This window comes from Puma concolor, chromosome D4 (assembly GCF_028749965.1).
Source record: "Puma concolor isolate L17-30 chromosome D4, mPumCon1.1.hap2, whole genome shotgun sequence".
Lineage (NCBI taxonomy): Eukaryota > Metazoa > Chordata > Mammalia > Carnivora > Felidae > Puma > Puma concolor.
Genome location: NC_141679.1, coordinates 69899043 through 69923535, shown reverse-complemented (window position 1 = coordinate 69923535; position 24493 = coordinate 69899043). Strand labels below are relative to the sequence as shown.

At 41.9% G+C, this 24493-nt stretch overlaps 1 long non-coding RNA gene across 1 annotated transcript in view; it reads right to left on the bottom strand.

Moving 5' to 3' along the window:
* Positions 1-16995, bottom strand: part of LOC147574981 (uncharacterized) — a 39023-nt gene extending 22028 nt beyond the window's left edge. Inside the window, exon 1 of the long non-coding RNA XR_015242935.1 lies at positions 16707-16995. This is a non-coding gene — a long non-coding RNA (uncharacterized LOC147574981). The remainder of the gene's footprint in view (positions 1-16706) is intronic.
* Between the last annotated feature and the right edge of the window lie 7498 nt (positions 16996-24493).

Genomic DNA, 24493 nt, shown 5'->3' with positions numbered 1-24493 from the left:
GCTCTATTTAGGAGTTTTCAGGGAATCTCATTTTAAGAGTAGGAGAGGTCTTAAAGCTCACGCAGTTAATTTCATCTAGCTCTTGCGTATTGGAAGAGCCTAGAAAAGCCCAGTTGTAGTTCTGTTGTGAAATATGATTGTCATAAAAATTCCTGTTTGCTAGTCACTAATTTTTGTAGCAGAAGGAATAATGATAATTATAAAAGTAGAGCAATTGGTGGAATGTAAGTTACGAAGGGTTGAGAATTTCAGTTAAATAGGCAGCCACGCGTTACATGCTTTAGGGAAAGTCCAGTGCTGGGGTAAGAACACAGAATATGAGTCAGAAAGACACTGGACTTTCTTACTTATTGGCTGTGTGGCCTTGGGTAAGGTATTTAATAGTCTCTCTGAGTTTGCATTTTGGCATAAGGAGCAAAGTTAGAATGAGTTTAAAATGTGATGTAGCCCAGTGCTGGGCAGGTGGTATGCGCTTAGGGATTGGTAGCTTCTACATTTGTTGTACTTGTTCCCTAAATTCTCTGTGTACCTATGTCTACCCTTGAGGTAAGCTTGAAGTAGAGGACTATAGGGAAATTTATCTTTGGACCTAACCCCTGTCTTCCACCTAGAGCCCCTGCCCTTTTCCAGAAGGTCATGATCCTCTCTGGAGGAGTCTCAGTATGGTGAAAATTGGAGTAAGATAGGCTTGAGCACAATCCCTGAGCTGTGCATCCCGAGACAAATCACTTAGAAGAGGGCCAGGCGCACCATAGATGCTAAATAAATCTTAGTTGAGTAAATGAAGAAGGAAATGAATTGCACTTTTCTACACCTTTTTACCTGATGTATTTTTGTCTTTACTCATTCTTCAAGGCTTCATTTGTATTATTCTTCTGGAGACTTCCATCAAAACAGGGACAGACCTGTATTATAGCACTGTTCACAGGCTGTCCACCTCAGTGACAGATAAATGAGGTTCTCAATGGCAGGACTGTGACTTTGCAGTCTCTCAATGTAGCATGGCTTCTGCAAATCGATTGTCAAGGAAATAAATTAAATGAAAATGAAATGGGGGGGGCATCTGGGTGGCTTAGTTGGTTAAGTGTCCAACTCTTGATTTTGGCTTAGGTTATTATCTCACGGTTCGTAAGTTTGAGCCCTGTGTTGGGCTCTGTGCTGACAGTGCGGAGCTTGCTTAGAATTCTCTCTCCCTCTCTCCCTGTTCCTACCCAACTCGTGCTCTCTCTCTGAAAATAAATAAATAAACTTCAAAAAAAAAAAAAAGAAAGAAAGAAAGAAATGAGATGGGTAATGGTAAAATGAAAAAAAAATGTAAATGAAAAACATCCTAAAGAGAGAATCCCAACTTCTGCCGCCACACCCCAACTTCTGCCGCCACACCCCCTCACTTCTGGGCTTCTTCTGTGGTTCCCATACTCGGGTCCTTTAAGAGAATTAGTTGCATATTGCTTACTTCCCGCTCACTGTACAGTCACAGTAGTTTACTGCCGGTTCTTACGCTTATCTTGTCAGGAAGGTGACCCAGAATATTTCCCAAGTAGAAGCAGAAATCCGTTGCCAAGGTGTGTCGCAGAGCTTTGCAGCATCCAAGACAGATTGGCTGATTAGGCAAACATGATTTTGGTGGAGCATTTTTAAGATGTTGGACCACTAAGAAATTCTGTGTCACTCAGCAGATTCAGAGCTTGATATACTCCAACCCAAATGATTCTTTCCTCTTGATTTCTTTTCAAGGAAGTATCTAGCTTTCAGTCAACTCAAAAACCCATCTCCTCTCTTTCTTCCTCTGAACATTATATCCATTATCAGATTCCATTATTTCTGTTTTGTTAACTGATAGGGATTTGCAGTCTTGTTCCAGTACTTACTAAGTTTTTGAGGCGAAGTCATTTGTATTCTCTGAGTTTTTTCATAAATGGGAGGGTGACCGAGTCTGCCTTCCTCCCACAGTGGTTGCCAGAATGAGATCTGATCACAGAAGGGAAACAGCTCTGGCACCTGTAAAACACTGGCCCTGTTAGTTGCCACTGTTTCTGTGATGACCCTCTAGAGTGACCAACCGAATTTGCCACGGGCGATCCTGCTTTAGCACTGCAAGTTCCACGTCCTGGGAAAACACTCAACTCTGTGAAAACCAGAACATTCTCCCCCTTATCTCTGTTTCCCTTGCCTCCTTCCTGGTTCAGTTCCTTCCTACTGTGCATTTGTGCCTTTCCAGGATCTCTCAGGTCTGTCTCCACCCAACTCCACCCACCTGTTACCACTGGCAAGATTTCTCTGAAGTGCCATGTAGATAGAGTTACTTCTGTACAGTAAAGCAAAGGAACTTCCCCACAGGAAGAGAGAGAAAAGGAGGGAGGCAGCACATGCATGATCAAAAGGATGATGGATGTTCTCCCTGGCAGCTGGTGGGGAGTCCCAGAGGTGCTGCAGCAGGCTGACAAGTTCCTATCTGGACTTCTGGCATGTGGCTGGCTCAAGCCCTCTGACCTCACACTCTGTTTCACATGATCCCTAACTTTGTGGGACATTATAGGGAACAAAGGCTTTAAGGTCATTCTGGTTTGGATTCCTGGCAGAGCCGCTTCATAGTTGGCAAAGCCCGTGGAAAGGGAAAATGTGATGCCCCAGTCTCCCCTCCCCATAGGATCATGGTCCCAATGGCTGATGGGCAGCCCCTAAGGGACTGCAATCTCTGTGCAGGGACGTTGTCAGTAACTGGATGGGACTGAGTAAGGGGGCCCCACTGAGTTGCTTGCTAGACGGAATGTGGCACTGCCAGCCCATGGCAAGAACAACCACTGCCTTGCCCCATCTAGAGATGCTTGACATTAACTGTCCCCATGGCCATAGGCCTTTACTGGGGTAGGAGGCAAGGGCAGAAGACAGATCTCTTTCTGCCAATAAGACCCAGCTGCTGTCCTGGGTGGAAGGCCTAGTATAGTAGGCGGGGAGGGAAAGGTTGGTCAGCCGAGAGTCAGAATCAGGGATTAGGAGGCCTAGAACCCATCCAGACAGGCAGGGAAGTGGTGGGAGAGGAGAGTGTACCCTGAGTTGGGGGCTCTAAGTTCCTAGAATGCGCGCCATTGTCCTATGAGGCTTCACTTATAAACTCAAATTCAGAGATAAAATTATTAAAAGCTGAATTATTCATAAAAATGATAATAAAATATGACTTGAAATGATCGTTTCAAGATGGCGACAGTTGGGGCCTTTTGAGCAGCAGGTCCTGTGCAACTGTGTCCACGACACCAGCTGGTTGCAGGTCTAGTTCACCTACCCCGTTACTTAGAGCAAGTCACATCTCCTTTCTGACCTCAGTCTCCTCACTTGTGAAATGGGCCACCATGAGAGGTAGATGGTATTTCACTACAGCATGTAGAATAGAAGCTCAATATGCATTGGTTTCCTTTCCTTTCCCATTGGCATACAGTTTAATAATGATTTCTAGCTGACTTTGGTCAGACTGAGTTCACTGAGAGGGCGGTTCTCTTTGGGACAAGAACAAGGTCTAGTGCAGTTGCAGAATCCTCAGAGCCAAGCACTGCAGCACATAGTATGTATACAACAGCACATAGTGTGTCCACAGAAATTGGGTTAATGAGTGAGCAACTTTATTTCATCTGTTTTAATATAGATCTTTTCCTTTTTTATTTTTCTAAGAAAAGCTTACTTAATTTGTCATTTATTACTTCATCTTGTCCTGTTATCCTCGAGTTGTACAAGGGAGTTCAGGAAGCCCTAGCTGAGGATACTGTAATACAGTATAAATTAAAATAAAGTGTATAAGTTGTAGAATGGAGCAGGCCCTCCAAAATAAAAAGCACTAGAAAATTATAAATAGAAAAACTAGTTTATGTGACTCTAAACTATAGGAAATTTAACTATATAATCTATTTGTTAGATGTAATAACATATGAGAAGAAAGAAGGCCAGACGGAGGTTTACCAAAATTGCCACAGTAGTCATCTCCAGAAATGAGAATTGGAGTTTATTTTTCTTTTCTTAACACTTACTAAATTTTCCAGATTTTGTGTAGCTAATATGTATAATAAAGGTATATCATTTACATTATTTTTCCAATATAGAAAGCATCCCTTAAGGCCTAGGATAAATAATATTTCTTCCATACAACAATCATGTTCTTTTTCCATCTTTGCTAACTTTATATACACCACAACCCCGTAAGGTGAATATTCTTATTATCCTCATTTTGCAGATGAAAATACTAACGTTTGGGGAGCCTGGGTAGCTCGGTTGGTTAAGCGACCCACTCTTGATTTTGGCTCCGGTCATGATCTCACGGTCATGAGACTGAGCCCTGCATTGAGCCCCGTGTCAGGCTCTGCACTGGGCATGGAACCTACCTGAAATTCTTTCCTTCCCTCTCCCTCTGCTCCTCCCCTGCTTTCATGCATGTTCTCTCTGTCTCTCTGTCTCTCTGTCTCTCTCTCTCTCTCTCTCTCTCTCTTTCTCTGTCAAGTAAAAATAATAACAAACTTAAAAAAAGAAAACACTAATGTTAAATGACAGTAAAAACTTGAGCAGGGTCACATTGCTAGAAATGGCAGGTCCAGGGTCCTTACCCACTACACTCCCTTCCAAGTGCCTTGTACCTTGCTTAGTACACTCTGCTCTGCTGTTTAGCTATCCCTCATTTTAGACTGGAAGTGATGTGTGTTTACTAACTGTGGTTTGCCTGTCCTTGGATTCCCCACAGAACCTCACAGACAGGGCTCAATAGGAACCAAGTGCTGGTCGAATGAATGCTTGACAATGAACGAAGGTAGACGCCACCCAATATGCCAGTGAGATTTGTGGCCAGTACCAACTCTGATTTTTACTGCAGCCACCTCCTGGGAAGACTCAGATCATCTGCTACAGTTCTGACTGTGGCTGCCAGCATCTCAAAGCAAAAGCAGTTATATACTTTTAAAAGCACTTTTTAATACAAAAGCAACAGATATTAAAACTGGAGGCTATGCGCCCCAAAGTCAAGGTTGTTCTCTTTTGTTTTGACCCAGTCTGCTCCAAAATGGATTGACAAGTGCTTTTAATTCATTGGTTCCAGAGGCGTTGTGACAGGTCTTAATAATGTAGGTGTTGTTGGATTGTGAAGGGAGAGATTATATTTACAAACAATAATTTACGGTCTTAAGTCAATGGCCTTGAAAAGCCCTTATAGCTTTCAGGAGGGGCTTATGGGGCAGAACAAGGGCTTGTTTGAATCTACAAGTTACAGGAGTAAGATTCCAGTACATTCTAACCAGATAGTTCTTTTTATGGACTTCTGCCAATTGGTGCTAAGCTGTCCTCATTGGATAAGCCACAATTTTGGCATCTTTGGCCTAAAAACTGAACATAGTGCAAAACGGTGTTTCATCAGATATTTTAGAAATTTTGGTGCATTGTGTTTTTTAGGATGAAAGGATCTCTTTCCTCTCTCTCCTCCCTCGGCTATTTCTCTTTTAAAAGTTTAAAACTGACTCCCGTGGATTCTTTGTATTCTCCCAAGAAATGTGACTAAACTAGCTAATCACATGAAAGGTATCTATTGATGTTAATGTCTTATTGTAGAGAAAAACAACATGGAATAGGAAAATAATTTTGGTCTTCTTGAGAACAAATTTGAGGCTGCACATGTTGAGTTTCAGAATATTGATTTGTGTTTGCATGGAGTGACTGCCACTTACCGGTTGTAGTGGACAATTCACCACCTGGCCACAGCTGATCAGACCAGGGATAGATGCTTAATCCAATCAGATTCTCTGCCCTGAAATGTTTGAATTGTAACTAAGAGATTAATTTCAGTCTGGGATATTTGTTTGAATTTGGGTAAAGAATTGTTAGGAGCTTGAGTGAGGCAGAGAAAGTCAGCAGGGAGAGAAGAATAAAGGAGACACAAAGAAAGTGATAGCATGAGAGAGGCTGTGTCTAAAGTCCTCCAGTCTGCTCCCAAAATATGACTTTGAATTTAATGGAATATTTTTTCGCCTGCCTGCAAATTCTCAGTCTTCATCAAGCTGCTTCAGATTGGTTTCTGACACTTGCAAACTGGAGAACCTTGTGTATATGTCTATCACCACCCTAACCACTTTGTTTTAACCCAGTCTGTGGGTCACTTTTCCCCATTAAATTGAAACTTTCTCAGATTCACAGACCTATTTCTTCCTATGCCCCACACTTAGCATATGTCTGGCACAGAAAGAAGTTGAGTGACTATTCGATGAATGGATGAGGGAATAGAGATGATGCCCTGTCAGCTTCATTCATTGAGGAGACCTTCATATTAGAACAGTATACATAGGTGCCAGTAATTTTTAGAAAGTAGGTTCACACACACACACACACACACACACACACACACACACACACACACCCCCAGGATTCTGGGAAACCACTGTGGCAATAAGAAGAGGAAATCATTTGTCAACTGCAAAGTAGATTTTAGAGAGATAAATGTAGTAAATTGGGATGCATATCTAGAAGGGTTGTTTCTTGAAAGGGGATAGAACAGAGAAATTGGCTTGGAGGTAGATGAAAGAGGAATGACCTAAGGCCTAAATTGAGAAGACTTTGTTTCCCAGAACTACCTCCGAGAGGACTCCCGCGTCCTCTGCATTTGGTATGTGACATCGATAAGTCCTCCGACACCCAAGGGGGTGCCCTGTGCACGGGGAGAGTTCCATACGTTCACGTGTTTCCTTGGGAGAGATGGAAGGTAGTCAGGAGCTGATTACCATGCCCAGGCACACTCATGTGAGTCTGCCAAACGTAATAGCTAAAGAGGCCTTGACATGTTTCCATTTCTGATTCTGCCCTTATAAAATGTGTTGCTAATTAAAATAACTGCCAGCTCAGACTCCTGCAAGGAAACCCATCCACGTGCTCAGAGTCTGTTGTTTTCCATGTTTCTAGCTCTGGTTAAATAAATAAAAACTACAAAACCAGCAGCAGAACCCAACTATCTGGGACAACTTAAGGGGGACCCTGCCTCATATGTAAGTAATTAGGCAATGCATTAATTCAATCTTCTCTGCACTAGAGAAGGAAAGGGTTAAGTAGCAGATTATGCTACTTCTACACAGTGCTATAGGCATGTTTGATTTGGCAAGTAGAAAAAGAAGCACAAAAACACATGTCCTGACAAAGTCAAGAATTATCAAATCGAATTCAATACACTTACCAAATTGAATTTGGAGTGTGTGTCTTTCTTCTTCGTTTGAGACATGGTTTGTGCAATTGCTTAAAAATTCGTATCTGCTCATTTCACTCCTTGCCATATCTCCTTCATTGGCTTTCCATTATATTTTGCATAAAGTTTAAGCTCCTTTATATGGCTAGAAGACTCACGTCTCATGTACCTTCCTAGCTTCTGGTCTCATCGCTCACTCTTTAGCCACACTAAGCTACTTGCAGTGCCCTGAAAGTGCTATATTCTCGCCTTTCTCCATGCCTTTGCATATGCTGTTCCATCTGTCTAGAATGCCCACCCTCTCTATTCTTATTCCTCCAGCCAACTCATAAAGAGTTGTACTACCTAGGTCAGGAGTCTGCTTATTTAGGAAGTCTCCTCTGTTATCTCCACTTCCCACTTCCCCTACAGCAAATCTGTAGAGTTATTGCCTTTGGGCTTTCCTGGCTCTTGCTCTTCCTTTACTATTACACCTGCCCCCTGGTAGTTGACATGAATGAAGAAGGAATGCTCTGCTCTGCAGTATGTTTTTGGCCCAAATGTTAGGGCACCCAAGACCCTAATGTTGTAGAATCCTGATCGATAAAGGAGGGTTTGCAAAGCTGACACTGTATGGAGGACTGAGGACCAAAACCACTAACCAGTCTTAGAAATGATATGTGAGTAGAAGCATGAAACAATAACTTCATTCATTCATTCATTCATTCATTCATTCTTCATTCATACTTTGAGCTATTTTTTATTAAATATTAAATATTTTTATTAAGCACCTACCTTGTGCTAGATCTATACAGAGTGCTGGGGATTATAGGTGGTTCCTTATAGATAGGCACTTAACAGGTTAGTTAGAAAGACATATGTACAAACATGCATGCAATTATATATAAGCAGTAATTTAATCACAAACTTGATTAGACCTACAAATTAAAAGCAAGGCATTAGATGAAGACTGTAATAGGGAGATCTAACCCAATCTGAAAGTCCAAGAAAGCACCCTGGAAAAAGTGCTATTCAAGGTGAAATAGTCAGGATGTCTGTGCTATAAAGCAGAGTAGGAGGCAGAGGATACCAGACAAGAGGAACAGCATGTGGATAGGCTCAGAAGTAGGAGAGAGATGGATGTGTTCAAGGAAGAAGGCAAGACAAATGGAGGTAGAACAATGGAGAAAGAGAGGAGCCTGGAGAAGTAGATGGGATACATCATGCAGAGCCTTGTCAGACAAGGCAAGACTCTTGAGTCTTACTCTGAGTGTAAACTACTGAGAGGGTTTAAGCCTCTTTTCGATCCAACTCACAATGTTAAAATTATTTTGGCAGCAGCGTGGCAAATGGATTGGAAAGGGGTACGTGTGGAAGAGAGTAGACCAATTGGGAGGTTGCTGCAGTATTTTCAGGAGAGATGGTGGCTCACCGTAAGGCATTTGGAGGAATGATATGGAAGAGTGCATGGAATCAGGAGATACTGAAGAACTAGCATCAGTGGCCTTGGGATTGATTAGCTGTCAGGGTTGAGGCAGAATGAGTACTAAACACTGGACACAAATAGGTTCATTCAATGAACAAATAGCTATTAACTGCCTATTATGTGCCAGATCAGCTCATTGAGCTCCTTACACATATCTCTGACTGCCTTCTCTCAAACGCTGTAACACAAGTCTGTTTGTAAGAGAGCATTAAAAAGTTTACTTTAATGCCTAATTGACTGTAATATAAGCTTTCAAAAGAAAGTTTCCCACTAAGCATTTATCAGCTCATATGTTGAGCTGGTCACAACTCATCATCTTATTCCCACCCACTGCCATTGAAGACAGTTCTCTTTCCATGAGCATTTCTTGTAGTCTTGCATCTGGGCCCTGTCATATAGTCCTAGTTGTCTGCTTACGATATTTTGAGAATCTGTCCCTCAGCCCCTCCCTCTCTGACTTGCTTGGGCAGGTAACACATTGAATTCCACCTCAATCTCTTACTAATTGCATTATGTTAGGTACATTACTAATCTCCCTAACTTTAGAGTTCTCCTCCCTAAGTAGGGTCAGTTAAATTGATGTCGGTATCACTAATATCTTTATGGTAAATTGGGTTAAGTGTGCTTCCTAGTGTGATTTAATATGAAGTAAAGAGACTCACCTATGATGTATTCTTGCCACAGACTTTTAACTAGAATATAACTAAACCTATAGATGCAACTTCCAGCTTACTAGAAGGAACAGCACCTAGGAATGTCAATAGGACAAAAAGAATAGACATCATGAGGAAACAACACAGCAAGAGAACAAGTCCTGAAAGTGGACATTCTACATAACAACTAGCCTGGCTTCTTCAATGGGCCAAGGAAATGGGGATTGTTCTGTATTTTCAAAAGATTTAAGAGAAGGGGCATAATAACTAAATGCAATACATTGTCTTTGATTGGGACATGCTTGAAGGTACAACTCGGAAAATTTGGAATGTAATTGGGAAAATTTGGGTATGAAAATTGTAGTAGATGATGTTACAGAGTTACTGTGGTTTTTTTCTGTTAATTTTATTAGGTATTTGAAGGAACTTGTTCTCATCATTTAGAAATGCAAAGTCAAGTATTTAAGGGAGAAATATCCTGATATCTGTGTTTTACTTTGGAAATTGTGTATGTGTACATACATGTGCATACACACATGAACTAAAATGTAGTGTTATTGCTATATAAGTCCAGGTGATATATAGGTGTTTATTGCACTTTTTCTCTCTACTTTTCTATACTTAATAATAAAAAGTGAAATAGAATCATAACTATATCACAATGTTATGATGACGAGGGACAATGTGTCTCAAAAGACCTCATTTGTCTTTTTTTTTTAATTTTTTTTTTTAACGTTTATTTATTTTTGGGACAGAGAGAGACAGAGCATGAACGGGGGAGGGGCAGAGAGAGAGGGAGACACAGACTCGGAAACAGGCTCCAGGCTCTGAGCCATCAGCCCAGAGCCTGATGCGGGGCTCGAACTCACGGACCGCGAGATCGTGACCTGGCTGAAGTCGGACGCTCAACCGACTGCGCCACCCAGGCGCCCCAAGACCTCATTTGTCTTAAATGCCATTAAGTAAATGAGTATTCTCTTTCACAATTTTCTTCCAGTCAGTGCATCGGAACCTCACTCAAATCCAGAATCGCATTGCATGCCCCAGCCATGCCTCAGCAGAGCTTACTCAGAAATCACTAGAACCCCCTGGAGGGTAATAGGGATGTGAGCTGGCAGACTGGCATCATGCTTGGTGGGATAAACTCTTTAAATTTCTGGCCTGTTCACTACCATACACAAAAATACCACAGTCCTTTTCCCACTTGCAAAGCAAAACTCAGATAACGTATTCATGTTTGCAAGTACACACTTGTTAAAGAGTAGAAAGATCTTTGCCAAGCTGGCCACGTGGTCTTTACATACAAGGTGTGATAGTGGCCTCAACACAGTTCTAAAACTCACATTTATGAGGGAGTTTTACTGGACTCCTAGTCACAAGCCATTTGTCTGACCTCTGTTTCTCCCAGGTCTGCGCTAGATACGGAAGAGTGATGTGTGTGCAACACGTGGTGGGGGTGGGAAAGCCTGCCTGAGGACGGAGTCGGGAGGCATCAGCCTGCCATGGCCTGTGGATGCACAGTACACAGACATATCCTACTTTGCTCTCACTGCTCTGACAAGTAGCGATAGCACCTCCTTTCACCCCCAAAAGTGTCCCACTTCAATGATAAATTATTCACTCCTCCCAAATATACACCCTGTTTCTCTCCTGGGTCCTATGAACTGGCCCTCAACCCATTCCTAGTCAGTCCCTGTCCTGCCACCCCTCTCCGCACTGTCCCCTCCACCCTGCAGCGATCCGCCTGTGTCAGTCTACTTGAAGGTGCACCTGTGAGCAATGCTCTCTCTCACCTCTACAGGTGTGCACTTGGCTGACGGTCTGCCAAGGATGCCCTCACATCCTTCCCCACGCTTACCTTTCTCTGCCTGGCCAACTCCTTCCCTTCTCAGAGGCTTGAGTTCAAAGTCATCTGCTCCAGGAAACTTCCTAGACTCTGTAGAGAGACGTTGCATCTTTCTGCTGTGTTTCTCCCAGGGCCAGGGCAAAGGTACTGAGGACATGCGTTGCGTGCAAAAGTTAAACAGGCTTCCATTATCAGGGTGGTATTAGTGCTGACTCTGCATATCCCGGGGTCCTGACAGCGAGTGGCTCCTTCAGTTTTGCCCCATAGGTGCCTCACTTGCCTCACCCCTATCCTGACCCTGGATTCAACATTTCCTACAACCTGTCATCATGATTACACTGTAGAATTTTATTTGTTGGTCTGTCTTCCTGGTTGGAATGTGAACGCCTTTAGCTGAGGGGTCATGTCTTATTCCTTCCTAACCTCAGTCCGTAGCACTGTGCCCGGCACACAGGAAGTGTTTCTAAATGATAAAGAAGTCAAATGTGGGAAGCGCATGTGGAATCAGAGACTTCTCAAACTATCGGGGACCAATTGGCATCTGCTAGAGAGCTAGGGGAGGATTCAGAGATGGAAAAATTGGATAACATGTAAAATTTGTCGTTTGAAATATTCCTGGTAGCCATATATTAGCAAACTGCTTAACAATACTATCTGCCCTCTAGGGAAACCTGAAGAAAGTTGTCTAGGTACAAGGTCTGAAACATCAGCAAAGCTTTGAGTAGGATGAAATTAGATTAAATCAAACTAAAACCGTGTTTCTTCCAAATACGGAACCTCCCTTAATCTCCTCCATCCCTCACTCTATTCACATAGTGTGTCCCTGGTACCAGTTCAGAAGGAATGGCCTGGGCTGGACTTTAGGAAGCCTCTTTCATGAGTCCATCGCTGTGCCATGCCCCTCACAGAGTTTATGGTATTTAATCAACACAATGATCAGTGAAACAAGAGCTCATGTCCCTGCTCTATGGAAGGGAAAAGTGAGAGATGGGTTACCTTTCCTGAAGCCACACAGCTAGCAGATGGATAAAGAAGAATACCTCCTATGTTCAGGGCAATTAAAACTTGTCACGCTTGCTATAGCCCTATTCCCTAACCCACACAACAGTGGTCACTGATTAAAAATATAAATAGGTTAATGGAACGCTTACATTTATTCATGGAAATATTTGAGCACCTACCGTGTACTGTACTGTGGGTGTAAGGTCCATGTAGGAAAACTTTGTTGGGGTTGGGGGGAGGGGAAGAGAGGGAAGATAGATACTAAACGAGTCATAGGTGGATTTAGAAAAGTAAACATAGTCTTATAGAATGTTCTTCAGGAAAGAAGGCATAAAAATTGAAGTAGTGTGTTTGCAGTAAGGCCAAAAGCTGTAAGACCAAAGAACCCCAACCACAAAACTGTCCTCTCAAACTTCTGCAAAGACAAACACCTCCTGTGCGTCATGTAACTAACCACAAGTCAGGTGTTTAGTTGTGGGTGAAGGCAGAGAAGGAGACAATCGTGCAGGGAATTTTTAGGAGAAGTATCTGGTGATTGTTTTTTGGTGCACTTTTTGGGGTGGGGGCAAGAAGCATACTTTTGGGGATCAGGAGCTAAAATCTCAACTTCATTTTTATAGTGTAAACAGAGGCTGAACCTTCACCGAGCAGACCCACTGAGGCATGACTGTAAGCCCCACAATTTGGCCTGTTTGATTTATGTGTTTCCTGGACAGACTACTGTTGTGTAGGAGCCCTGTGAAAACTTCAAAAAGGTCATTAAGGCTGAAAGGTTTCTTAATTCATTTTCAGATTACTCACTCCTCCTTTCCAAAAGCCAGCGACAGGAGAGCTCAAGTGATCTCAGTCAAGTTTTCCCAACTGAAGCTTTACTTTCTATGACAGAGTTACAAATACTTTCGGCTCCATTTTGCATACATTCTAGAGAGCTTCTTGGCAGGGTCTGCAAAGTGTGTTTTCATATTCCTTGGATCTCATCTTTGTAGCATGGCCTCATGAAAAACATCACATTCCAAGTGTGACTGGGAAGCTTCATTCACCACAGAGTTTGCCAATAACATGTGGGGAGTGTATTGTCCCTCCGGCCAGCTCATCATATCCAAACAAAATGTGTTCTCTTCGATTTCAGCTGACTCATTTCCATAAGATACAAGTTGATGCTATTTACTAGATACCCAAAGACCCAATTTGAGAATCTAAACTGTGGTAGAATTAAATATACAACAGTCTTTAACTCATTATATATCATTAGAATCCTAGCAGGAGACTAATGGCACACTCCAAGGGTTTAGCTGAATATAATTTTGTGAAGAGAGTATTTATGAGGCATGGGCACCATGAAGGGAATACGCAAGGCATGGTGTATTCCAGGTGTTGTCAACATCAGGAAGGACTTGCTGCCCCAGGCGGAAAGGGATGGGAGGTAGGCCTTGGACTCTAGACCCCTGGAAGAGGGGTGGACCGACACAGGCCCCATAGCTGTTGGAATTCAGCATGACTCAGGAAAGCAAGGCTGGGTAGAAACAGGAGAAGAAATGCCTGACCTCCCTCTCCTTGCACCCTCTAATCTCCTGCTGGTGCTGCCCATTTGCCAAGCCCAGGGAGTACTCATCAATGAGGTCAGCCTGCTGGGGGTCCATGATAGAGAAGGGCAGAGACTTGTTTGGGGTCTCTATATACCCCAAATCTGAAATACCAACCCATTTCTGATTTTACTCTGAGAGACAGAGTGGCATAACTGAATGAACAGAGGTTTTCGTGTAAGGAAGATCAAGACCCAAATTCCACCTACTAATGGTCATATCTTGGGGTCTTTTCTGGAGAAAACCTGTTGGACTGCTTCACGTGAATTCTAACTTACCCTCTCTGAATGTCAGTGTCTTCCTCCAGCAAAATGGAAATAATAGCTTCCTACTTACCTACCTGCTTGAATTGTTGTGAATATTAAACAAGTTGCCCAAGGAGAAGAGCCTGACATAATGTTTGACACTTAGAACGTATTTGGCATTTGTTGATTTCCTCCAATTAGTTATCCCTTATACGGTGAGATGCCTGCCCTGTGGAGGTGGGAGAACCAGTCTGACCATTTATTTCTTTTTTACTGGGAGTCCCCTGTTGACTCATAGCTGGAAAGGTGGGTGGGACTTGTTTAACAACTTGTTTACTGGGGTCCCCTTATCAGTAAAGAACTGACCGTTTTCCTAGTGTCACTTTTTAAAGAAAACCTGTCTGGACATCTTTAGGAAAACTCCGATTTTATCTCTCCACAGGGGCATTGGTGCTTAGGGAGCTGGTCCCCGCATTGCTGTATGAGTCTTCACCATTTCTTTAGCAACTTTCATTCCACATTCATAGGCTAATACTCAAAAAGTTTGTCCTTCCTCCTGTTGTGCGTTAGCTGTTGACAAGACATTGGCTGCTTTTGCAAGAACTTGGTCAATTCAGTTCCTGATAGTAGGGCCATTTCCTTCCTACTTGAAGTCACTAGGGAGGTTTCTGTTTGCTGTATGTTGTTATTTGCTAGTTTGGGAACAGGTGGGAATGTTTGGTTCATTGTGAATTTTGGCTGGACCCTTGGAAAGCTTACTGGTGATTGAAAAATAAAAAGCCACAGTAGTCATTCACTTACTGTTCATTGGTTCAAACTAGGAGTTATGTACTGGGCATAATCCCTACTTCTCATAACCACCATGGAAGGTAGTATCTTATTTTCATTTGAGGAAACGGAGGCTCATCAGATTAGATGGGGTGGGGGGGGGGGCATGTCCAGCTTCTAAGAGGTAGAACTAGAGACCATGGCTCTATCTGAATCAAAACACAGAACTCTGTTTATCTTTAAGAGGGTTACAGAGAATCAACTGCAATATTTTCATCCAGCTGTGGCCATTTAAAAATAAAAATCACAAGGCTGCGAGTTTCTTCATGACAAGGCATAAGTTTTATTCACCTCTCTCTTCTCACTGCTGACCACTGCCCCTGCCATAAATTGGGTGCCTGATTAATGTTGGTTGAATGAAAAAATGATTGACTGAATGAATCTTCTATACAAAGATATTTTTGTCTATGTGTAGCATTTTTTCTAATGCATATTTATATTTCATTTGACAGTGTTTGCAAATTGCATAATATTCCCCTTCAGTATAACTTGCAGTGTGGAAATGCTTCCATATGCTGGATGTTTCCCCTCATTTGACTGAGGGAGAAAAAAGGCTAAGAGAAACATCACATAGTGGGTAAGCATCCATATAAACACGAATTGTAGAATATACTGCTCACGAACGGTGTATTTTGGCAGGGTAATTTTGCAAAAAGATTGAAGTAGACATTCAGTTTGGATTGATATGGGTGATAAAATGTTCTTGTGCAGCTAACTATAGTTTTATATTAATCCATTATGTTGTAAGAGGTATAGAGTAGGGGAGAAGAGCATGGATCCTGGAGCAGCTGACAGTATATATATCCAGCCTCCATTAGTTAATAGCTATGTGACTTGGGCAGCTTAGTAAATCTATGTCTTAGTTTAACTCCTTCACAAAATAGGGATAGGAATACTACCTCCCTCATGAGATGATTAAGAGCATTAAATGAGTTAATACAAGAGGAGTTCTTAAATTTGTGTCTGATTCAGTGGCAAGGCTCAATAAATGTTATTATCCTCAGTGCATGGAGTCTAGTTCAGAAAAGTTCTCTTTTTTGTCTCTATCCCCATTATTCCTGCCTTATTTTAGGAAGTCATCAAGTTTTGCCTGACTTACTTTACTGTCTAGCTCACCCTTCACATTGTCAGTGGAGTGAATCCTTGAAGACTCGCATTAAACCAGGCCCCTTACCTTCTCTAAACAATGCCACTATTCCTAATCAACTTCAGGACTAAGTACAATCCCCTAGCATTACATTCAGGGTCCTTCATAAACTCAATCCTTTCTCCTCTTTTGGTCTCATCTCTTGTCACTCCCACATGTATGCTATACTACAAATACCAACAAATGTCCAAAGTGGAAAAGTTATACTGGCTTCATGGATAAGTAATAATTCAGTAAGAGGAATGAGCAGGTAATTTTGCTGATGGGCTCATGGAAGCCTCCAAAGAAAAGATATTTAAGTTGTATCTTGAAGAATAAGTTGATATTGGCCAAGGAAGGTAGGGCAGTACATGATTAGGTGGATTATCTAGATCGAGTGAAGGATTTGTGCCCTGAAACAGAAAAACAAGGTGTATTCATGGCATAAGAACTTGTCTAATGCTGAGAGGGATGAATTGAGGGATGCTTCAATGTGGGATTGAAGGAAAAGGGAGCATGAAAAAGAGCCCTTATATCTGGCTTGAATGCCTGAATGGAATAGTGTGATGTTGTTAATGAAGGTGAGGAAAATACAAGAAAAATGCATGGTGTGTGTGTGTGTGTGTGTGTGTGTGTGTGTGTGTGTGTGTGTGAGTTTTCAACTGGAAACAAGAAGTATCTGGTCTGTTTTGTACACATGTGTACAAAAGCCACTTGGGAATATTTAATATTAAGCTCCTGATCTTGTCCCCAGTCTTACCTTCAGATTTGTATCCTGGCAAATTTCCCCTTCTTAGCAAATGGCAGCTCTATTCTTTAGAGTCCTCCATGATTCCTCTCTCTTAAATCCTATTTTTGATCCTTCAGCAAATTCAGTTTTCCTTTTCTTCAAAATATATCCAGCAATTGATCGTTTCTTACCATATTCGTGGCTACCGCTCTCTTCAAAGTCACCATCATCTTTTATGGGATTATTGAACATTGTTATTTTTTTTTCAGAGAGAGTAGGGAGGAAGGGGCAGAGGGAGAGGGAGAGGGAGAGGGAGGGAGGGAGGGAGAGAGAGAGAGAGAGAGAGAGAGAATCTTAAGCAGGTTCCACACTGATTGTGACTCCAATGCAGAGCTCAGTCTCACGACTGTGAGATCATAACCTGAGCTGAAATCAAGAGTTGGACACTTAACCAATGAAGCCACTCAGGCACCCCTGGGATTATTGAAATAGTCCCCTAAACTGTCAGAGTCAGAGTGGTCCTCTCTCTCTCTCTTTTTTTTTTTTTTTTTTTACTTTAAGTTTATTTAAAGTAAAGGTTTTTACTTTAAGTTTATTTATTTATTTTGAAAGAGAGACAGAGAGACAACCAGGGGTGGTGCAGAGAGAGAGAGAGAGAGAGAGAGAGAGAGAGAGAGAGAATCCCAAGCAGGCTCCATACTGTCAGCATATAACCCAATGTGGGGCTGAAACCCACCAACCATGAGATCATGACTTGAGCTGAAACCAAGAGTCAGATGCCTAACTGAGCCACCCAGGCACCCCCAGAGTGGTCCTCATAAAAAGAAGTCAGGTCATGACTACACTGTTCACAGCTTCTATATCCTTCCCATCTTGCTCAGACCAAAATCCCAAAGTATTTACAGTGATGTTTTGCAAGATGCAGCCCTCAGAGCTCCTGGCTCTAATGCTATTTAGACTTCTATTCCCGTCCTCTTTGGCATCTCTCTGCCCTAGTGGGTTCTTTACTGTTCCTGAGACATGTGTGACATCCTTCTACCTATTAGCATTTCCAATGACTATTCCCCTGCCTAGAACGGCTTCTCCTCAGATGCTCACCTAATCATCTCCCTCGCCTCCTCAGGTCTTCACTCTAATGTCATCTACTCAGTGAGGCCTTCTCTGACTGCCTTACTAAAATCAGCAGGTCCCTCTTACCTCTGATTTCCCAGTGCATCCGTTGCTTTTCTGCATTTTTTCTTTAGCACATATCACCATCTATCATACTCTTATTTACCATTAGCTTTTATCTATTATTTGTCTCCCCCCACCCTCTTGCATCTATCTCTAATACATGTGTCATGATGGCCCTGATTCCTGTACTGTTCCCCTCTCTGTTCCCTATACCTCGAATAGTGCCTGACCACAAGTTGTTCAATAGATATCCGCTGAATGAAAGAATTAATTCAAGTGGGAACCATAGCAGTGTGTTGCTGCAAGGAGCTGGTACTCAGCAGGTAGATCTAGGTTAAAGATAGATTTGGAATCCTTAGCAATGAGGTCACAGATGTGTGGGAGTAGCTAAGACAGACCAAGGAAAAGATATTGAGTGAGATTTGAAAAAAAAAGAAGGCCAACATAAAACTTGGAAAAAAATAGTAATAATTAAAGACTGTACAGATGAAGTGGCAGAGTTGAAAGCAAGGGCTCTGGAATTACAGACTCGAGTTAAAAACCTTTGCTCCACCATTTACCAGCTTTATGACCATGGAGAAGTGACTGGATGATTCTTGGCCTCCATATCCTCAAGGGTAATTAGAAAAAAGATCTCCACGTCAGAGGGCTGTTGAGAGAATTAACCAATAACGTGCATAGAAATCAGTTAGCAGACAGTAACAAAGAATATAGGTAGTAGTCGTTGTTGTTACTAACATCACGGTTATCATCAAAATCCAGGAAGGACTCCTGAAAAGTCGAAAAAGTAGGGGAGTGTAATGGAAGATAAGTGAGGAGAGGTCTTCAAGAAAGGGAACAGTAAACTCTGTAGATGTTGCTCTGTGGTCAGGGCTAAGTATCCTGAGGAGGAGATTAGGCTCCAGGGTAGAGCTATTTGAGAGAATCGTTTCATTTGCATCAAAAAGTCATAATCCCATATTTTAAAATGAGTGAGTGTTTTGTGGAAAATAACAATAATTGTCTTAGAAAAAAATCAAATAAAAACAAAACAAAACAAAATAAAACAACACTGGGCCCTCAATTGTATCCAGCTGACAAGTGTAGGAACATGGTGACCCAAAAATTTGCTTCTCTCTGGTCTTTGGGAGATGTACTTGCTCGCTAGTCAGAACTAGTTTGCTGGTTTTATGAGGTTAAGCTATTGTGCAATACTATTCAGCTGGCTCTGTGGGTGTTTATTTACAGATGGCTGCCATCTTGATTTATTGTCTGTCAAATTATAATTATTAACGATGGAGTTAATTGTCATTTCAACCACCTGGTAATTACCCACTGTGCTTTGATGTGGTGACAAATCTGTCCTTCAGATCAAAATTGGTAGGTTCATAAGATATTTCGCTTCCACGTTCATCTCCATTCATGGCTTATTCAAAATAAATGATTAGGGAAAATTATTGATTCTTTTTAGTGTAATTTGTGGGCCTTCAGGTAAAAGAATTGTCAATTGTTGTAAACTTTTTTTGAGTAGTAGGGCTGGTATAACAAGAATCCAGTGATGTGAGTTATAGTACTTGAAATTAAAACAACAAGGCATGCTCTTTCAAAGACTGGTCTAATAAAAAATTTAACAATGCTCTCAGTATATTCTATGGTGCATCACCTAGAATGATGGCTTATAACCCTCATTATTTGTTTGCCCCATTGTTTACTAAGCCACTTTATCCTTATGCCCTTTTGAACTTTTAGGATAGAATTCAGCACAGTTAGTGAGGTTACCTTAGTCTTATAAGGCCTCAATCACTTTCAGAACTATGAATGGGATTGTCTGCTTGGTCACTCTCTAGGGAGACACCTGATAGAACCAACGGGATTAAAGAGGAGGGGATGTATACATGTCATGAGAGCTACATCTCTACTCCCATCTTTGGTGTTGGAACCCTTATTTGTGTGCTTTTTCCTTTTCAGCATTTCCCAGTGGTTTTCAGAAAGGCACACATAATTTGCTAAATTAGCCAGCAGTGGATCAAATGGAAGATTTCCCACCAAAGCAGAGTCTTGAGATGCTACTGTGGACTTACCATCTCTTTCCTCTCAGGAAGCCCATCAAGCAAGCATTCCGTGTCCAGCTTCCTCTGGCTTTTAGCCTCGGGGCATGGAGAGAAGAAGGCTGTGTTCCTGGCTTCTCAATATTTCCTTGCAGAGTCACCTTCTAATTGACAGTTGCCATATTACAGTCCTGTTGACCATGAGGTCTCACCTTGGCATTTGTTGTGCAGTGAGACTGAACCTAGGCTGATTTCTACTAATACTCCTTCCAAGTCAGAGAGTTGTACATCCATTGGACCCAGAGAAAACCTATGAGCAGTATCTGCTTTCTTTCACTTGAAGGATTGTGAATCAGTTCATTAAGGAAGGAAAGCTCAGGGGCTAGAGGTGGGTGTCTAAAACCGCCCTACTGCAGTTTGTTACCAGGCTTGGGCATTTCCTGATCTCTGCTATGAAATGCTGACCTGCTGTATAGGATTTCCACTCCTTGGGAAATTATCTGTGGTCGAGTGTCCTGACATGGTTTCCCCTGCTCTCCCTTCCTCTCTTCTATTCTATGAGGCCATGGCAAAGACCTTTTCTTACCTATAATATCTTATCTCTAGTGCCTGACCCCTTCAGTTTACCCTTCATATTGCTGCCTGAAAGAGTTCTCAAAATCCTTTGGGGGCTTCTTCTGTGAGTCTAAAATGTGCACCATGACATTCAGTGGCCTTTATCATTGGCCCTTTACCTATACCTCCAATCTAATGTTCCCTCTGTTGGATGACAGTTCAAGGCCTTTATGTTGAAGGTTCCAATTGGCTGTTGTGTGCTTTCCCTTTCCAGGTCATTCATCTGGAGCATTCCTAATTATTCTTCAGAAGTCACAAGGCAGCAGTTACCTCCTGAATGTAATCTTCTATAATCACCCCCCTACTTCCCTGACAATTATTTCTCTTTTTGTTTTATTTTTATAACTTATACTCCTTTATATTGCTATGTCACATCATATTAATTTCCCCCCTTATCTGTCCATTTCCCTTCTGGGGTCCTCAAGAGCAGGATCTAGGATGGGAACATTTTTGTCATCATAGAGCAGGAGCTAAATAATATTGAATAACTTTTTGTTCAATTCTTTGTACATCTTCCATTGCCTAGGACAGTGCTGAGTATTCAGTGGATACTAAACACATAGTTGCTGATGGATCCTTATTAAACATAGCTAAAATCTTCACTATTATTCTTGGTACCAACGTTAGAGTAGACACCTGTCTTTATGGAAAAAAACTAGCTTTAGGGAGAAGAAGTTGACCCTTTATCCAAGATGCGTGTGGCAGCTGCTGATTGAAATAAAAGACAGTTAATCATATCCAAATGGAAAGAGAAGAAGTCTTTGGTTCTGGTTAAAAGAAAATATTTTTTACTAAATAGTAAGGAAATGGGATATGAATTTCTTTTTGTACAGTCAATATATATTTTGTATGAGAAATTTCTGTGGAATTCAAAGGTTGTCCTTTCCTTCCTTCTCTCCCTTTTGCCCTCTCTTCTTTCCCTCCTCCCTCCCTCCCTCTGTGCCTGCTTGCCTGCCTGCCTTCCTTCCTTCCTTCCTTCCTTCCTTCCTTCCTTCCTTCCTTCCTTCCTATAAAGATAGGCAACCTTAGGCAAACACATGGTGCTGCTAGCTTCTATAGAGAAAAGGTGCAAAGTCTGTTCTTATGTCATTGCAATTATTCTGATGGCAGATAAACCCATCTCATCCTCATCCCAAGATTTTAAGTGAGGCACACATTTCTGTGAAACTCTTCTCATACTCAATGTCAACCTGAGGGTCATTGGCTTTACTTGGCCCATCAGGAAGACTGGTTCCATGAACGTCTGGGGAATTTTCTTTCTTAACTGAAATTGAACAAGAACTGTTTTCTAAGATCAAAAAAGGTCCATATGAAACTTGAACAGTTCTAATTGTGCTTTGTTCTGTTCTGATGTCATTGGGAACTTTCTGAGGCAAAGTAGACAACTGGGTTTTAGAGTGGTTTGAAAATTGTATTAATAGAGCAGACAACTCCTCAAGGCCTTGTCATTTTCTAGGAACCATTAATTACTGTCATGATGGTTTATGTGCATACTGCTATCTTCATATCAGAAAAGTGCTGCTTAGTTTGTGCTTCACAGTCTCGTGAGAAAAGTTGTAGTCTTGGTACCTCCTACAGGAAACAGTTGAGTGAAAAGTGTTTCCACAACAGGTGCAGGGACAGAACTGTGTTGGTCGGCTTTAGATTCTCCCTCGGTCTTTCTGAAATTGAAGCATGTTCTTGAACACAAAGCCTCTTTTTCTATCCCGCTAGTCACTATGTCAACACAGAAGTTAAAGGAAGAAGTGAACAGAATAGCACATTTAAATTTCTCAGTAGGAAACAAACTTTATCTATTCACATTTCCTTTTCTCAAAGTGATAGGTCCTAAAAGCTTGAGAAAGTAGCATTACTACGCCCGGTAGGAAAACTTTACTTTTCATTATGGCCAAGGGGTGGTAGGAAGAAGACTGATCTGAAAGTCAGTGGACCTGGAGCCCCGTCCTTATCTGGCACTGACTGGTCATATCACCTTGGACAAGCCATTTCTTTTCTATAACCTCAGTTTCCCTCTTGATATAATGAGGTAGTTGCTAAGGCTTCTCCCAGGTCTGTATTCTCTTAAGAAGCTGAAAGCTGCAGGAGAATGGGTGAATCAGTTGGTGAACCTCTAAGTCTTGTGCACACACACCCAACCAAGTATCTGCCAAGAAGTCTCTTCTTATCACCACCATCAAAACTTACTCTCAGCACTCTATAGCTATTTGTACCTATTGAATTATTAATTCCACTCCTAGAACTTTCATCTAAAGAAAAAAATTCCTTAAGAAAGAGGAAAAGTTACATTAACAATGAAAAAAGTTGTTCATCGCATAATTCAAAATTTGATGTAAGCACATTGTCCAACAGTAAGAGAAAGGATCAGGACAACTGATAGGCTGTTTCAAAGTCCTGAGAACTACATGGAGAAATGCTTTTGATAAGCAGGAAAGCAAAATGTATTTGTCCTGTGGACTGCAAATATGTTTATGAACAAGAGAAAGGTAAGAGGAGTTGGTGATTATGGTCTACTCTCATTGGGCCAGGTGCTACACTAGGCATTTAGTTACTTTAATCATCTAACTTATTCTTTTGAACAGCTATGAGGATAGGCACTATTATGATCAACTGACAGTTAGGAATCTAAGGCTCAGAGAGTCATAGTCACCCACTAGATCACCACGGCTTTTAATGGGTTAGCACTCAAAATTCAAACCCATCTACAAATGATTTTCATTATTCATGATAGCTATAAAGTGCCTGTGGACACTGAGTTAAACAATATGAACATTGCTTCTAAGGGAAATATAGGGTTAGGCTCCTGTGAGCCTCTGGTCAGAACATTTTCATCAGGAGATTCAATACGTAACCTTGTTTCACGTGTACTTCTGTTTAAGGACATTATTTAATATTGATTCATTAATACTGAATTCATGGTTGACAGCACTATAATTCATGCCTGGATGACACTCATCTAACACATGTATTTTCTCTGTAAGGCCGATCATAGACTTATTGCATTTAGGATCATTAGACAGCACTTTAGCACTGTGCTTGGACCATTATAAATGGTGAAATCACTGACAAAAAGCACAAAGATGTGAAAAACGTGCCACCAGATAGACTGCAAACAAAAGAGAGCTGAAATAAGAAGGCAGAGCATCACTGTGCTCAACTTCAACTGGGGACAGGTGCGTTAGGCAAATCAGATGTTTCACCCCTCCGCACAAGTCTGTGAATGACCATGAAATGGCCATAAATATTGATTTGGGGGTTACAAATAAATTTTAGGGACAAGGCAAATTCACAAACATGGAATCTGCAAATAATGAGGACTGTAGATTCAGTCATTTGGCAGGTATTAATAGTGTATCTGCCATCTGCCAGACACTGTTCCAGGCACTGGGGATTTAGAGGTCAACAAAACAAAGCTCCTGTGCTCATGGATCTAATGTTTGAGAAAGGGTTAAATGCAGGTAAATACATCAATCTGATGGTGACAGTCTGACAGACCAAACCGGGAGGGGAGTAAGGAGGGATGTGTGGAGGGTTGCTGTTCATACAGAGCTGTCAGAGGCAAGCCTGGGACGTAACATCTGAACAGACCCTCAAAGGAATCAGGTCACAGGGACATGTGTGTGAAGAGTGATCGGGAAGTGGGGGCAAGAGGTATACAGATGCTGAGCAGGAAGCAGGGGCTGCAACGGGAGAGGAAATCAGCATGGGCTGGCAAGTGATGTTGAACTCTAACTTCAAAACCTGGACTCTCGAGAGGAAGGCGGCTTGAGGATGCCGAGCACCAGGACTGGGATGCTTCCTAAGTTGTCATAATGTTGGCAGAGGAAAACATTGTGCATCTTCCCTTGTGAACAGCTCAGGTAAGAGCCAAAGGGAAGATCTCTGCCAAGTTCCTCCAGGTCTCCGCTCCATCTGAGGCTTGGTTGCTGGGTTTAAGGAAGTGACTGGAAGTTAGCTTGGACTCGGGTGAGATTCCCTGGGAGAGAACGTGGCCCAAGGCTGCAA